Source organism: Somniosus microcephalus, chromosome 21, assembly GCF_052327205.1.
Source record: "Somniosus microcephalus isolate GS21.2 chromosome 21, FLI_Smic_1.0, whole genome shotgun sequence".
Lineage (NCBI taxonomy): Eukaryota > Metazoa > Chordata > Chondrichthyes > Squaliformes > Somniosidae > Somniosus > Somniosus microcephalus.
In genome coordinates, this window is record NC_141007.1 from 81,137,374 (window position 1) to 81,150,740 (window position 13,367).

A 13,367-nucleotide genomic window follows, 5' to 3' on the forward strand; every position below is an offset into this window, starting at 1 on the left:
AGAAGCAGAAGAAGGAGAAGGAGAAGGTGAAGTCTGGAGGGTGAATCAGAAGAAGAAGAAGAAGGAGAAGGAGAAGGTGACGTCTGGAGGGTGAGGCAGAAGAAGTAGAAGAAGGAGAAGGAGAAGGTGACGTCAGGAGGGTGAATCAGAAGAAGTAGGAGAAGGAGAAGGAGAAGGTGAAGTCAGGAGGGTGAATCAGAAGAAGCAGAAGAAGGAGAAGGAGAAGGTGAAGTCTGGAGGGTGAATCAGAAGAATCAGAAGAAGGAGAAGGAGAAGGTGAAGTCTGGAGGGTGAATCAGAAGAAGCAGAAGAAAGAGAAGGAGAAGGTGAAGTCTGGAGGGTGAAGCAGAAGATGCAGAAGAAGGAGAAGGAGAAGGTGAAGACTGGAGGGTGAATCAGAAGAAGTAGAAGAAGGAGAAGGAGAAGGTGAAGTCTGGAGGGTGAATCAGAAGAAGTAGAAGAAGGAGAAGGAGAAGGTGAAGTCTGGAGGGTGAATCAGAATAAGCAGAAGAAGGAGAGAAGTCTGGAGGGTGAATCAGAAGAAGTAGAAGAAGGAGAAGGAGAAGGCGAAGTCTGGAGGGTGAATCAGAAGAAGCAGAAGAAGGAGTAGGAGAAGGTGAAGTCTGGAGGGTGAATCAGAAGAAGCAGTAGAAGGAGAAGGAGAAGATGAAGTCTGGAGGGTGAATCAGAAGAAGCAGAAGAAGGAGAAGGAGAAGGTGAAGTCTGGAGGGTGAATCAGATGAAGCAGAAGAAGGAGAAGGAGAAGGTGAAGTCTGGAGGGTGAAGCAGAAGAAGCAGAAGAAGGAGAAGGAGAAGTTGAAGTCTGGAGGGTGAATCAGAAGAAGTAGAAGAAGGAGAAGGAGAAGGTGAAGTCTGGAGGGTGAATCAGAAGAAGCAGAAGAAGTAGAAGGAGAAGGTGAGGTCTGGAGGGTGAATCAGAAGAAGCAGAAGAAGGAGAAGGAGAAGGTGAAGTCTGGAGGGTGAATCAGAAGAAGCAGAAGAAGGAGAAGGAGAAGGTGAAGTCTGGAGGGTGAATCAGAAGAAGCAGAAGTAGGAGAAGGAGAAGGTGAAGTCAGGTGGGTGAATCAGAAGAAGCAGAAGAAGGAGAAGGAGAAGGTGAAGTTAGGAGGGTGAATCAGAAGAAGCAGAAGAAGGAGAAGGAGAAGGTGAAGTCAGGGGGGTGAAGCAGAAGAAGTAGAAGAAGGAGAAGGAGAAGGTGAAGTCAGGAGGGTGAAGCAGAAGAAGCAGAAGAAGGAGAAGGAGAAGTTGAAGTCTGGAGGGTGAATCAGAAGAAGTAGAAGAAGGAGAAGGCGAAGGTGAAGTCTGGAGGGTGAATCAGATGAAGCAGAAGAAGGAGAAGGAGAAGGTGAAGTCTGGAGGGTGAAGCAGAAGAAGTAGAAGAAGGAGAATGAGAAGGTGAAGTCTGGAGGGTGAATCAGAAGAAGCAGAAGAAGTAGAAGGAGAAGTTGAAGTCTGGAGGGTGAATCAGAAGAAGTAGAAGAAGGAGAAGGCGAAGGTGAAGTCTGGAGGGTGAATCAGATGAAGCAGAAGAAGGAGAAGGAGAAGGTGAAGTCTGGAGGGTGAAGCAGAAGAAGAAGAAGAAGGAGAAGGAGAAGGTGAAGTCTGGAGGGTGAATCAGAAGAAGTAGAAGAAGGAGAAGGAGAAGGTGAAGTCAGGAGGGTGAAGCAGAAGAAGCAGAAGAAGGAGAAGGAGATAGTGAAGTCTGGAGGGTGAAGCAGAAGAAGCAGAAGAAGGAGAAGGTGAAGGTGAAGTCTGGAGGGTGAATCAGAAGAAGCAGAAGAAGGAGAAGGAGAAGGTGAAGACTGGAGGGTGAATCAGAAGAGGTAGAAGAAGGAGAAGGAGAAGGTGAAGTCTGGAGGGTGAATTAGAAGAAGTAGAAGAAGGAGAAGGAGAAGGCGAAGTGTGGAGGGTGAATCAGAAGAAGGAGAAGAAGGAGAAGGAGAAGGTGAAGTCTGGAGGGTGAATCAGAAGAGGTAGAAGAAGGAGAAGGAGAAGGTGAAGTATGGAGGGTGAATCAGAAGAAGCAGAAGAAGGAGAAGGAGAAGGTGAAGTCTGGAGGGTGAATCAGAAGAAGCAGAAGAAGGAGAAGGAGAAGATGATGTCTGAAGGGTGAATCAGAAGAAGTAGATGAAGGAGAAGGAGAAGGTGAAGTCTGGAGGGTGAATCAGAAGAAGCAGAAGAAGGAGAAGGAGAAGGTGAAGTCTGGAGGGTGAATCAGAAGAAGCAGAAGAAGTAGAAGGAGAAGGTGAGGTCTGGAGGGTGAATCAGAAGAAGCAGAAGAAGGAGAAGGAGAAGGTGAAGTCTGGAGGGTGAATCAGAAGAAGCAGAAGAAGGAGAAGGAGAAGGTGAAGTCTGGAGGGTGAATCAGAAGAAGCAGAAGAAGGAGAAGGAGAAGGTGAAGTCAGGAGGGTGAATCAGAAGAAGCAGAAGAAGGAGAAGGAGAAGGTGAAGTTAGGAGGGTGAATCAGAAGAAGCAGAAGAAGGAGAAGGAGAAGCTGAAGTCAGGGGGGTGAAGCAGAAGAAGTAGAAGAAGGAGAAGGAGAAGGTGAAGTCAGGAGGGTGAAGCAGAAGAAGCAGAAGAAGGAGAAGAAGGTGAAGTCTGGAGGGCGCAGCAGAAGAAGCAGAAGAAGGAGAAGGAGAAGGTGAAGTCTGGAGGGTGAAGCAGAAGAAGCAGAAGAAGGAGAAGGAGAAGGTGAAGTCTGGAGGGTGAATCAGAAGAAGTAGAAGAAGGAGAATGAGAAGGTGAAGTCAGGAGGGTGAATCAGAAGAAGCAGAAGAAGGAGAAGGAGAAGATGAAGTCTGGAGGGTGAAGCAGAAGAAGTAGAAGAAGGAGAAGGAGAAGGTGAAGTCTGGTGGGTGAATCAGAAGAAGCAAAAGAAAGAGAAGGAGAAGTGGAATTCTGGAGGGTGAATCAGAAGAAGCAGAAGAAGGAGAAGGAGAAGGTGAAGCCTGGAGTGTGAATCAGGAGAAGCAGAATAAGGAGAAGGAGAAGGTGAAGTCAGGAGGGTGCATCAGAAGAAGCAGAAGAAGGAGAAGGAGAAGGTGAAGTCTGGAGGGTGAATCAGAAGAATCAGAAGAAGGAGAAGGATAAGGTGAAGTCTGGAGGGTGAATCAGAAGAAGCAGAAGAAAGAGAAGGAGAAGGTGAAGTCTGGAGGGTGAATCAGAAGAAGTAGAAGAAGGAGAAGGAGAAGGTGAAGCCTGGAGGGTGAATCAGAAGAAGCAGAAGAAGTAGAAGAAGAAGGTGAGGTCTGGAGGGTGAATCAGAAGAAGCAGAAGAAGGAGAAGGAGAAGGTGAAGTCTGGAGGGTGAATCAGAAGAAGCAGAAGAAGGAGAAGGAGAAGGTGAAGTCAGGAGGGTGAATCAGAAGAAGCAGAAGAAGGAGAAGGAGAAGGTGAAGTTAGGAGGGTGAATCAGAAGAAGCAGAAGAAGGAGAAGGAGAAGGTGAAGTCAGGGGGGTGAAGCAGAAGAAGTAGAAGAAGGAGAAGGAGAAGGTGAAGTCAGGAGGGTGAAGCAGAAGAAGCAGAAGAAGGAGAAGGAGAAGGTGAAGTCTGGAGGGCGCAGCAGAAGAATCAGAAGAAGGAGAAGGAGAAGGTGCAGTCTGGAGGGTGAAGCAGAAGAAGCAGAAGAAGGAGAAGGAGAAGGTGAAGTCTGGAGGGTGAATCAGAAGAAGTAGAAGAAGGAGAATGAGAAGGTGAAGTCAGGAGGGTGAAGCAGAAGAAGCAGAAGAAGGAGAAGGAGAAGGTGAAGTCTGGAGGGTGAATCAGATGAAGCAGAAGAAGGAGAAGGAGAAGGTGAAGTCTGGAGGGTGAAGCAGAAGAAGCAGAAGAAGGAGAAGGAGAAGGTGAAGTCTGGAGGGTGAATCAGAAGAAGTAGAAGAAGGAGAATAAGAAGGTGAAGTCAGGAGGGTGAAGCAGAAGAAGCAGAAGAAGGAGAAGGAGAAGGTGAAGTCTGTAGGGTGAAGCAGAAGAAGCAGAAGAAGGAGAAGGAGAACGTGAAGTCTGGAGGGTGAATCAGAAGAAGCAGAAGAAGGAGAAGGAGAAGGTGAAGTCTGGAGGGTGAATCAGAAGAAGCAGAAGAAGGAGAAGGAGAAGGTGAAGTCTGGAGTGTGAATCAGAAGAAGCAGAAGAAGTAGAAGGAGAAGTTGAAGTCTGGAGGGTGAATCAGAAGAAGCAGAAGAAGGAGAAGGCGAAGGTGAAGTCTGGAGGGTGAATCAGATGAAGCAGCAGAAGGAGAAGGAGAAGGTGAAGTCTGGAGGGTGAAGCAGAAGAAGAAGAAGAAGGAGAAGGAGAAGGTGAAGTCTGGAGGGTGAATCAGAAGAAGTAGAAGAAGGAGAAGGAGAAGGTGAAGTCAGGAGGGTGAAGCAGAAGAGGCAGAAGAAGGAGAAGGAGAAGGTGAAGTCTGGAGGGTGAAGCAGAAGAAGCAGAAGAAGGAGAAGGAGAAGGTGAAGTCTGGAGGGTGAATCAGAAGAAGCAGAAGAAGGAGAAGGAGAAGGTGAAGACTGGAGGGTGACTCAGAAGAGGTAGAAGAAGGAGAAGGAGAAGGTGATGTCTGGAGGGTGAATTAGAAGAAGTAGAAGAAGGAGAAGGAGAAGGCGAAGTCTGGAGGGTGAATCAGAAGAAGTAGAAGAAGGAGAAGGAGAAGGTGAAGTCTGGAGGGTGAATCAGAAGAGGTAGAAAAAGGAGAAGGAGGAAGGTGAAGTATGCAGGGTGAATCAGAAGAAGCAGAAGAAGCAGAAGGAGAAGGTGAAGTCTGGAGGGTGAATCAGAAGAAGCAGAAGAAGGAGAAGGAGAAGATGAAGTCTGCAGGGTGAATCAGAAGAAGTAGAAGAAGGAGAAGGAGAAGGTGAAGTCTGGAGGGTGAATCAGAAGAAGCAGAAGAAGGAGAAGGAGAAGGTGAAGTCTGGAGGGTGAATCAGAAGAAGCAGAAGAAGGAGAAGGAGAAGGTGAAGTCTGGAGGGTGAATCAGAAGAAGCAGAATAAGGAGATGGAGAAGGTGAAGTCTGGAGGGTGAATCAGAAGAAGCAGAAGAAGGAGAAGGAGAAGGTGAAGTCTGGAGGGTGAATCAGAAGAAGAAGAAGAAGGAGAAGGAGAAGGTGAAGTCTGGAGGGTGAAGCAGAAGAAGTAGGAGAAGGAGAAGGAGAAGGTGAAGTCAGGAGGGTGAATCAGAAGAAGTAGAAGAAGGAGAAGGAGAAGGTGAAGTCAGGAGGGTGAATCAGAAGAAGCAAAAGAAGGAGAAGGAGAAGGTGAAGTCTGGAGGGTGAATCAGAAGAAGTAGAATAAGGAGATGGAGAAGGTGAAGTCTGTAGGGTGAATCAGAAGAAGCAGAAGAAGGAGAAGGAGAAGGTGAAGTCTGGAGGCTGAATCAGAAGAAGAAGAAGAAGGAGAAGGAGAAGGTGAAGTCTGGAGGGTGAAGCAGAAGAAGTAGAAGAAGGAGCAGGAGAAGGTGAAGTCAGGAGGGTGAATCAGAAGAAGTAGAAGAAGGAGAAGGAGAAGGTGAAGTCAGGACGGTGAATCAGAAGAAGCAGAAGAAGGAGAAGGAGAAGGTGAAGTCTGGAGGGTGAATCAGAAGAATCAGAAGAAGGAGAAGGAGAAGGTGAAGTCTGGAGGGTGAATCAGAAGAAGCAGAAGAAAGAGAAGGAGAAGGGAAGTCTGGAGGGTGAAGCAGAAGAAGCAGAAGAAGGAGAAGGAGAAGGTGAAGACTGGAGGGTGAATCAGAAGAAGTAGAAGAAGGAGAAGGAGAAGGTGAAGTCTGGAGGGTGAATCAGAAGAAGTAGAAGAAGGAGAATTAGAAGGTGAAGTCTGGAGGGTGAATCAGAAGAAGCAGAAGAAGGAGAAGGAGAAGGTGAAGTCTGGAGGGTGAATCAGAAGAAGTAGAAGAAGGAGAAGGAGAAGGCGAAGTCTGGAGGGTGAATCAGAAGAAGCAGAAGAAGGAGAAGGAGAAGGTGAAGTCTGGAGGGTGAATCAGAAGAAGCAGTAGAAGGAGAAGGAGAAGATGAAGTCTGGAGGGTGAATCAGAAGAAGCAGAAGAAGGAGAAGGAGAAGGTGAAGTCTGGAGGGTGAATCAGATGAAGCAGAAGAAGGAGAAGGAGAAGGTGAAGTCTGGAGGGTGTAGCAGAAGAAGCAGAAGAAGGAGAAGGAGAAGGTGAAGTCTGGAGGGTGAATCAGAAGAAGTAGAAGAAGGAGAAGGAGAAGGTGAAGTCTGGAGGGTGAATCAGAAGAAGCAGAAGAAGTAGAAGGAGAAGGTGAGGTCTGGAGGGTGAATCAGAAGAAGCAGAAGAAGGAGAAGGAGAAGGTGAAGTCTGGAGGGTGAATCAGAAGAAGCAGAAGAAGGAGAAGGAGAAGGTGAAGTCTGGAGGGTGAATCAGAAGAAGCAGAAGAAGGAGAAGGAGAAGGTGAAGTCAGGAGGGTGAATCAGAAGAAGCAGAAGAAGGAGAAGGAGAAGGTGAAGTTAGGAGGGTGAATCAGAAGAAGCAGAAGAAGGAGAAGGAGAAGGTGAAGTCAGGGGGGTGAAGCAGAAGAAGTAGAAGAAGGAGAAGGAGAAGGTGAAGTCAGGAGGGTGAAGCAGAAGAAGCAGAAGAAGGAGAAGGAGACGGTGAAGTCTGGAGGGCGCAGCAGAAGAAGCAGAAGAAGGAGAAGGAGAAGGTGAAGTCTGGAGGGTGAAGCAGAAGAAGCAGAAGAAGGAGAAGGAGAAGGTGAAGTCTGGAGGGTGAATCAGAAGAAGTAGAAGAAGGAGAATGAGAAGGTGAAGTCAGGAGGGTGAATCAGAAGAAGCAGAAGAAGGAGAAGGAGAAGATGAAGTCTGGAGGGTGAAGCAGAAGAAGTAGAAGAAGGAGAAGGAGAAGGTGAAGTCTGGAGGGTGAATCAGAAGAAGCAGAAGAAGGAGAAGGAGAAGGTGAAGTCTGGAGGGTGAATCAGAAGAAGCAGAAGAAGGAGAAGGAGAAGGTGAAGTCTGGAGGGTGAATCAAAAGAAGCAGAATAAGGAGATGGAGAAGGTGAAGTCTGAAGGGTGAATCAGAAGAAGCACAAGAAGGAGAAGGAGAAGGTGAAGTCTGGAGGGTTATCAGAAGAAGAAGAAGAAGGAGAAGGAGAAGGTGAAGTCTGGAGGGTGAAGCAGAAGAAGTAGAAGAAGGAGAAGGAGAAGGTGAAGTCAGGAGGGTGAATCAGAAGAAGTAGAAGAAGGAGAAGGAGAAGGTGAAGTCAGGAGGGTGAATCAGAAGAAGCAGAAGAAGGAGAAGGAGAAGGTGAAGTCTGGAGGGTGAATCAGAAGAAGCAGAATAAGGAGATGGAGAAGGTGAAGTCTGGAGGGGGAATCAGAAGAAGCAGAAGAAGGAGAAGGAGAAGGTGAAGTCTGGAGGGTGAATCAGAAGAAGAAGAAGAAGGAGAAGGAGAAGGTGACGTCTGGAGGGTGAGGCAGAAGAAGTAGAAGAAGGAGAAGGAGAAGGTGACGTCAGGAGGGTGAATCAGAAGAAGTAGGAGAAGGAGAAGGAGAAGGTGAAGTCAGGAGGGTGAATCAGAAGAAGCAGAAGAAGGAGAAGGAGAAGGTGAAGTCTGGAGGGTGAATCAGAAGAATCAGAAGAAGGAGAAGGAGAAGGTGAAGTCTGGAGGGTGAATCAGAAGAAGCAGAAGAAAGAGAAGGAGAAGGTGAAGTCTGGAGGGTGAAGCAGAAGATGCAGAAGAAGGAGAAGGAGAAGGTGAAGACTGGAGGGTGAATCAGAAGAAGTAGAAGAAGGAGAAGGAGAAGGTGAAGTCTGGAGGGTGAATCAGAAGAAGTAGAAGAAGGAGAAGGAGAAGGTGAAGTCTGGAGGGTGAATCAGAATAAGCAGAAGAAGGAGAGAAGTCTGGAGGGTGAATCAGAAGAAGTAGAAGAAGGAGAAGGAGAAGGCGAAGTCTGGAGGGTGAATCAGAAGAAGCAGAAGAAGGAGTAGGAGAAGGTGAAGTCTGGAGGGTGAATCAGAAGAAGCAGTAGAAGGAGAAGGAGAAGATGAAGTCTGGAGGGTGAATCAGAAGAAGCAGAAGAAGGAGAAGGAGAAGGTGAAGTCTGGAGGGTGAATCAGATGAAGCAGAAGAAGGAGAAGGAGAAGGTGAAGTCTGGAGGGTGAAGCAGAAGAAGCAGAAGAAGGAGAAGGAGAAGTTGAAGTCTGGAGGGTGAATCAGAAGAAGTAGAAGAAGGAGAAGGAGAAGGTGAAGTCTGGAGGGTGAATCAGAAGAAGCAGAAGAAGTAGAAGGAGAAGGTGAGGTCTGGAGGGTGAATCAGAAGAAGCAGAAGAAGGAGAAGGAGAAGGTGAAGTCTGGAGGGTGAATCAGAAGAAGCAGAAGAAGGAGAAGGAGAAGGTGAAGTCTGGAGGGTGAATCAGAAGAAGCAGAAGTAGGAGAAGGAGAAGGTGAAGTCAGGTGGGTGAATCAGAAGAAGCAGAAGAAGGAGAAGGAGAAGGTGAAGTTAGGAGGGTGAATCAGAAGAAGCAGAAGAAGGAGAAGGAGAAGGTGAAGTCAGGGGGGTGAAGCAGAAGAAGTAGAAGAAGGAGAAGGAGAAGGTGAAGTCAGGAGGGTGAAGCAGAAGAAGCAGAAGAAGGAGAAGGAGAAGTTGAAGTCTGGAGGGTGAATCAGAAGAAGTAGAAGAAGGAGAAGGCGAAGGTGAAGTCTGGAGGGTGAATCAGATGAAGCAGAAGAAGGAGAAGGAGAAGGTGAAGTCTGGAGGGTGAAGCAGAAGAAGTAGAAGAAGGAGAATGAGAAGGTGAAGTCTGGAGGGTGAATCAGAAGAAGCAGAAGAAGTAGAAGGAGAAGTTGAAGTCTGGAGGGTGAATCAGAAGAAGTAGAAGAAGGAGAAGGCGAAGGTGAAGTCTGGAGGGTGAATCAGATGAAGCAGAAGAAGGAGAAGGAGAAGGTGAAGTCTGGAGGGTGAAGCAGAAGAAGAAGAAGAAGGAGAAGGAGAAGGTGAAGTCTGGAGGGTGAATCAGAAGAAGTAAAAGAAGGAGAAGGAGAAGGTGAAGTCAGGAGGGTGAAGCAGAAGAAGCAGAAGAAGGAGAAGGAGATAGTGAAGTCTGGAGGGTGAAGCAGAAGAAGCAGAAGAAGGAGAAGGTGAAGGTGAAGTCTGGAGGGTGAATCAGAAGAAGCAGAAGAAGGAGAAGGAGAAGGTGAAGACTGGAGGGTGAATCAGAAGAGGTAGAAGCAGGAGAAGGAGAAGGTGAAGTCTGGAGGGTGAATTAGAAGAAGTAGAAGAAGGAGAAGGAGAAGGCGAAGTCTGGAGGGTGAATCAGAAGAAGGAGAAGAAGGAGAAGGAGAAGGTGAAGTCTGGAGGGTGAATCAGAAGAGGTAGAAGAAGGAGAAGGAGAAGGTGAAGTATGGAGGGTGAATCAGAAGAAGCAGAAGAAGGAGAAGGAGAAGGTGAAGTCTGGAGGGTGAATCAGAAGAAGCAGAAGAAGGAGAAGGAGAAGATGAAGTCTGAAGGGTGAATCAGAAGAAGTAGATGAAGGAGAAGGAGAAGGTGAAGTCTGGAGGGTGAATCAGAAGAAGCAGAAGAAGGAGAAGGAGAAGGTGAAGTCTGGAGGGTGAATCAGAAGAAGCAGAAGAAGGAGAAGGAGAAGGTGAAGTCTGGAGGGTGAATCAGAAGAAGCAGAATAAGGAGATGGAGAAGGTGAAGTCTGGAGGGTGAATCAGAAGAAGCAGAAGAAGGAGAAGGAGAAGGTGATGTCTGGAGGGTGAATCAGAAGAAGAAGAAGAAGAAGGAGAAGGTGATGTCTGGAGGGTGAAGCAGAAGAAGTAGAAGAAGGAGAAGGAGAAGGTGAAGTCAGGAGGGTGAATCAGAAGAAGTAGAAGAAGGAGAAGGAGAAGGTGAAGTCAGGAGGGTGAATCAGAAGAAGCAGAAGAAGGAGAAGGAGAAGGTGAAGTCTGGAGGGTGAATCAGAAGAAGCAGAATAAGGAGATGGAGAAGGTGAAGTCTGGAGGGTGAATCAGAAGAAGCAGAAGAAGGAGAAGGAGAAGGTGAAGTCTGGAGGGTGAATCAGAAGAAGTAGAAGAAGGAGAAGGAGAAGGTGAAGTCAGGAGGGTGAATCAGAAGAAGTAGAAGAAGGAGAAGGAGAAGGTGAAGTCAGGAGGGTGAATCAGAAGAAGCAGAAGAAGGAGAAGGAGAAGGTGAAGTCTGGAGGGTGAATCAGAAGAATCAGAAGAAGGAGAAGGAGAAGGTGAAGTCTGGAGGGTGAATCAGAAGAAGCAGAAGAAAGAGAAGGAGAAGGTGGAGTCTGGAGGGTGAAGCAGAAGAAGCAGAAGAAGGAGAAGGAGAAGGTGAAGACTGGAGGGTGAATCAGAAGAAGTAGAAGAAGGAGAAGGAGAAGGTGAAGTCTGGAGGGTGTATCAGAAGAAGTAGAAGAAGGAGAAGGAGAAGGTGAAGTCTGGAGGGTGAATCAGAAGAAGCAGAAGAAGGAGAAGGAGAAGGTGAAGTCTGGAGGGTGAATCAGAAGAAGTAGAAGAAGGAGAAGGAGAAGGCGAAGTCTGTAGGGTGAATCAGAAGAAGCAGAAGAAGGAGAAGGAGAAGGTGAAGTCTGGAGGGTGAATCAGAAGAAGCAGTAGAAGGAGAAGGAGAAGATGAAGTCTGGAGGGTGAATCAGAAGAAGCAGAAGAAGGAGAAGGAGAAGGTGAAGTCTGGAGTGTGAATCAGATGAAGCAGAAGAAGGAGAAGGAGAAGGTGAAGTCTGGAGGGTGAAGCAGAAGAAGCAGAAGAAGGAGAAGGAGAAGGTGAAGTCTGGAGGGTGAATCAGAAGAAGCAGAATAAGGAGATGGAGAAGGTGAAGTCAGGAGGGTGAATCAGAAGAAGCAGAAGAAGGAGAAGGAGAAGGTGAAGTCTGGAGGGTGAACCAGAAGAAGAAGAAGAAGAAGGAGAAGGTGAAGTCTGGAGGGTGAAGCAGAAGAAGTAGAAGAAGGAGAAGGAGAAGGTGAAGTCAGGAGGGTGAATCAGAAGAAGTAGAAGAAGGAGAAGGAGAAGGTGAAGTCAGGAGGGTGAATCAGAAGAAGCAGAAGAAGGAGAAGGAGAAGGTGAAGTCTGGAGGGTGAATCAGAAGAAGCAGAAGAAGGAGATGGAGTTGGAGAAGTCTGGAGGGTGAATCAGAAGAAGCAGAAGAAGGAGAAGGAGAAGGTGAAGTCTGGAGGGTGAATCATCAGAAGAAGAAGAAGGAGAAGGAGAAGGTGAAGTCTGGAGGGTGAAGCAGAAGAAGTAGAAGAAGGAGAAGGAGAAGGTGAAGTCAGGAGGGTGAATCAGAAGACGTAGAAGAAGGAGAAGGAGAAGGTGAAGTCAGGAGGGTGAATCAGAAGAAGCAGAAGAAGGAGAAGGAGAAGGTGAAGTCTGGAGGGTGAACCAGAAGAATCAGAAGAAGGAGAAGGAGAAGGTGAAGTCTGGAGGGTGTATCAGAAGAAGCAGAAGAAAGAGAAGGAGAAGGTGAAGTCTGGAGGGTGAAGCAGAAGAAGCAGAAGAAGGAGAAGGAGAAGGTGAAGACTGGAGGGTGAATCAGAAGAAGTAGAAGAAGGAGAAGGAGAAGGTGAAGTCTGGAGGGTGTATCAGAAGAAGTAGAAGAAGGAGAAGGAGAAGGTGAAGTCTGGAGGGTGAATCAGAAGAAGCAGAAGAAGGAGAAGGAGAAGGTGAAGTCTGGAGGGTGAATCAGAAGAAGTAGAAGAAGGAGAAGGAGAAGGCGAAGTCTGGAGGGTGAATCAGAAGAAGCAGAAGAAGGAGAAGGAGAAGGTGAAGTCTGGAGGGTGAATCAGAAGAAGCAGTAGAAGGAGAAGGAGAAGATGAAGTCTGGAGGGTGAATCAGAAGAAGCAGAAGAAGGAGAAGGAGAAGGTGAAGTCTGGAGGGTGAATCAGATGAAGCAGAAGAAGGAGAAGGAGAAGGTGAAGTCTGGAGGGTGAAGCAGAAGAAGCAGAAGAAGGAGAAGGAGAAGGTGAAGTCTGGAGGGTGAATCAGAAGAAGTAGAAGAAGGAGAAGGAGAAGGTGAAGTCTGGAGGGTGAATCAGAAGAAGCAGAAGAAGTAGAAGGAGAAGGTGAAGTCAGGAGGGTGAATCAGAAGAAGCAGAAGAAGGAGAAGGAGAAGGTGAAGTCCGGAGGGTGAATCAGAAGAAGCAGAAGAAGGAGAAGGAGAAGGTTAAGACTGGAGGGTGAATCAGAAGAAGTAGAAGAAGGAGAAGGAGAAGGTGAAGTCTGGAGGGTGAATCAGAAGAAGTTGAAGAAGGAGAAGGAGAAGGCGAAGTCTGGAGGGTGAATCAGAAGAAGCAGAAGAAGGAGAAGGAGAAGGTGAAGTCTGGAGGGTGAATCAGAAGAAGTAGAAGAAGGAGAAGATGAACTCTGGAGGGTGAATCAGAAGAAGCAGAAGAAGGAGAAGGAGAAGGTGAAGTCTGGAGGGTGAATCAGAAGAAGCAGAAGAAGGAGAAGGAGAAGGTGAAGTCTGGAGGGTGAATCAGAAGAAGTAGAAGAAGGAGAAGGAGAAGGTGAAGTCTGGAGTGTGAATCAGAAGAAGTAGAAGAATGAGAAGGAGAAGGTGAAGTCTGGAGGGTGAATCAGAAGAAGCAGAAGAAGGAGAAGGAGAAGGTGAAGTCTGGAGGGTGAATCAGAAGAAGCAGAAGAAGGAGAAGGAGAAGGTGAAGTCAGGAGGGTGAATCAGAAGAAGCAGAAGAAGGAGAAGGAGAAGGTGAAGTCTGGAGGGTGAATCAGAAGAAGCAGAATAAGGAGATGGAGAAGGTGAAGTCTGGAGGGTGAATCAGAAGAAGCAGAAGAAGGAGAAGGAGAAGGTGAAGTCTGGAGGGTGAATCAGAAGAAGTAGAAGAAGGAGAAGGAGAAGGTGAAGTCAGGAGGGTGAATCAGAAGAAGTAGAAGAAGGAGAAGGAGAAGGTGAAGTCAGGAGGGTGAATCAGAAGAAGCAGAAGAAGGAGAAGGAGAAGGTGAAGTCTGGAGGGTGAATCAGAAGAATCAGAAGAAGGAGAAGGAGAAGGTGAAGTCAGGAGGGTGAAGCAGAAGAAGCAGAAGAAGGAGAAGGAGAAGGTGAAGTCTGGAGGGTGAAGCAGAAGAAGCAGAAGAAGGAGAAGGAGAAGGTGAAGTCTGGAGGGTGAATCAGAAGAAGCAGAAGAAGGAGAAGGAGAAGGTGAAGACTGGAGGGTGAATCAGAAGAGGTAGAAGAAGGAGAAGGAGAAGGTGAAGTCTGGAGGGTGAATTAGAAGAAGTAGAAGAAGGAGAAGGAGAAGGCGAAGTCTGGAGGGTGAATCAGAAGAAGTAGAAGAAGGAGAAGGAGAAGGTGAAGTCTGGAGGGTGAATCAGAAGAGGTAGAAGAAGGAGAAGGAGAAGGTGAAGTATGGAGGGTGAATCAGAAGA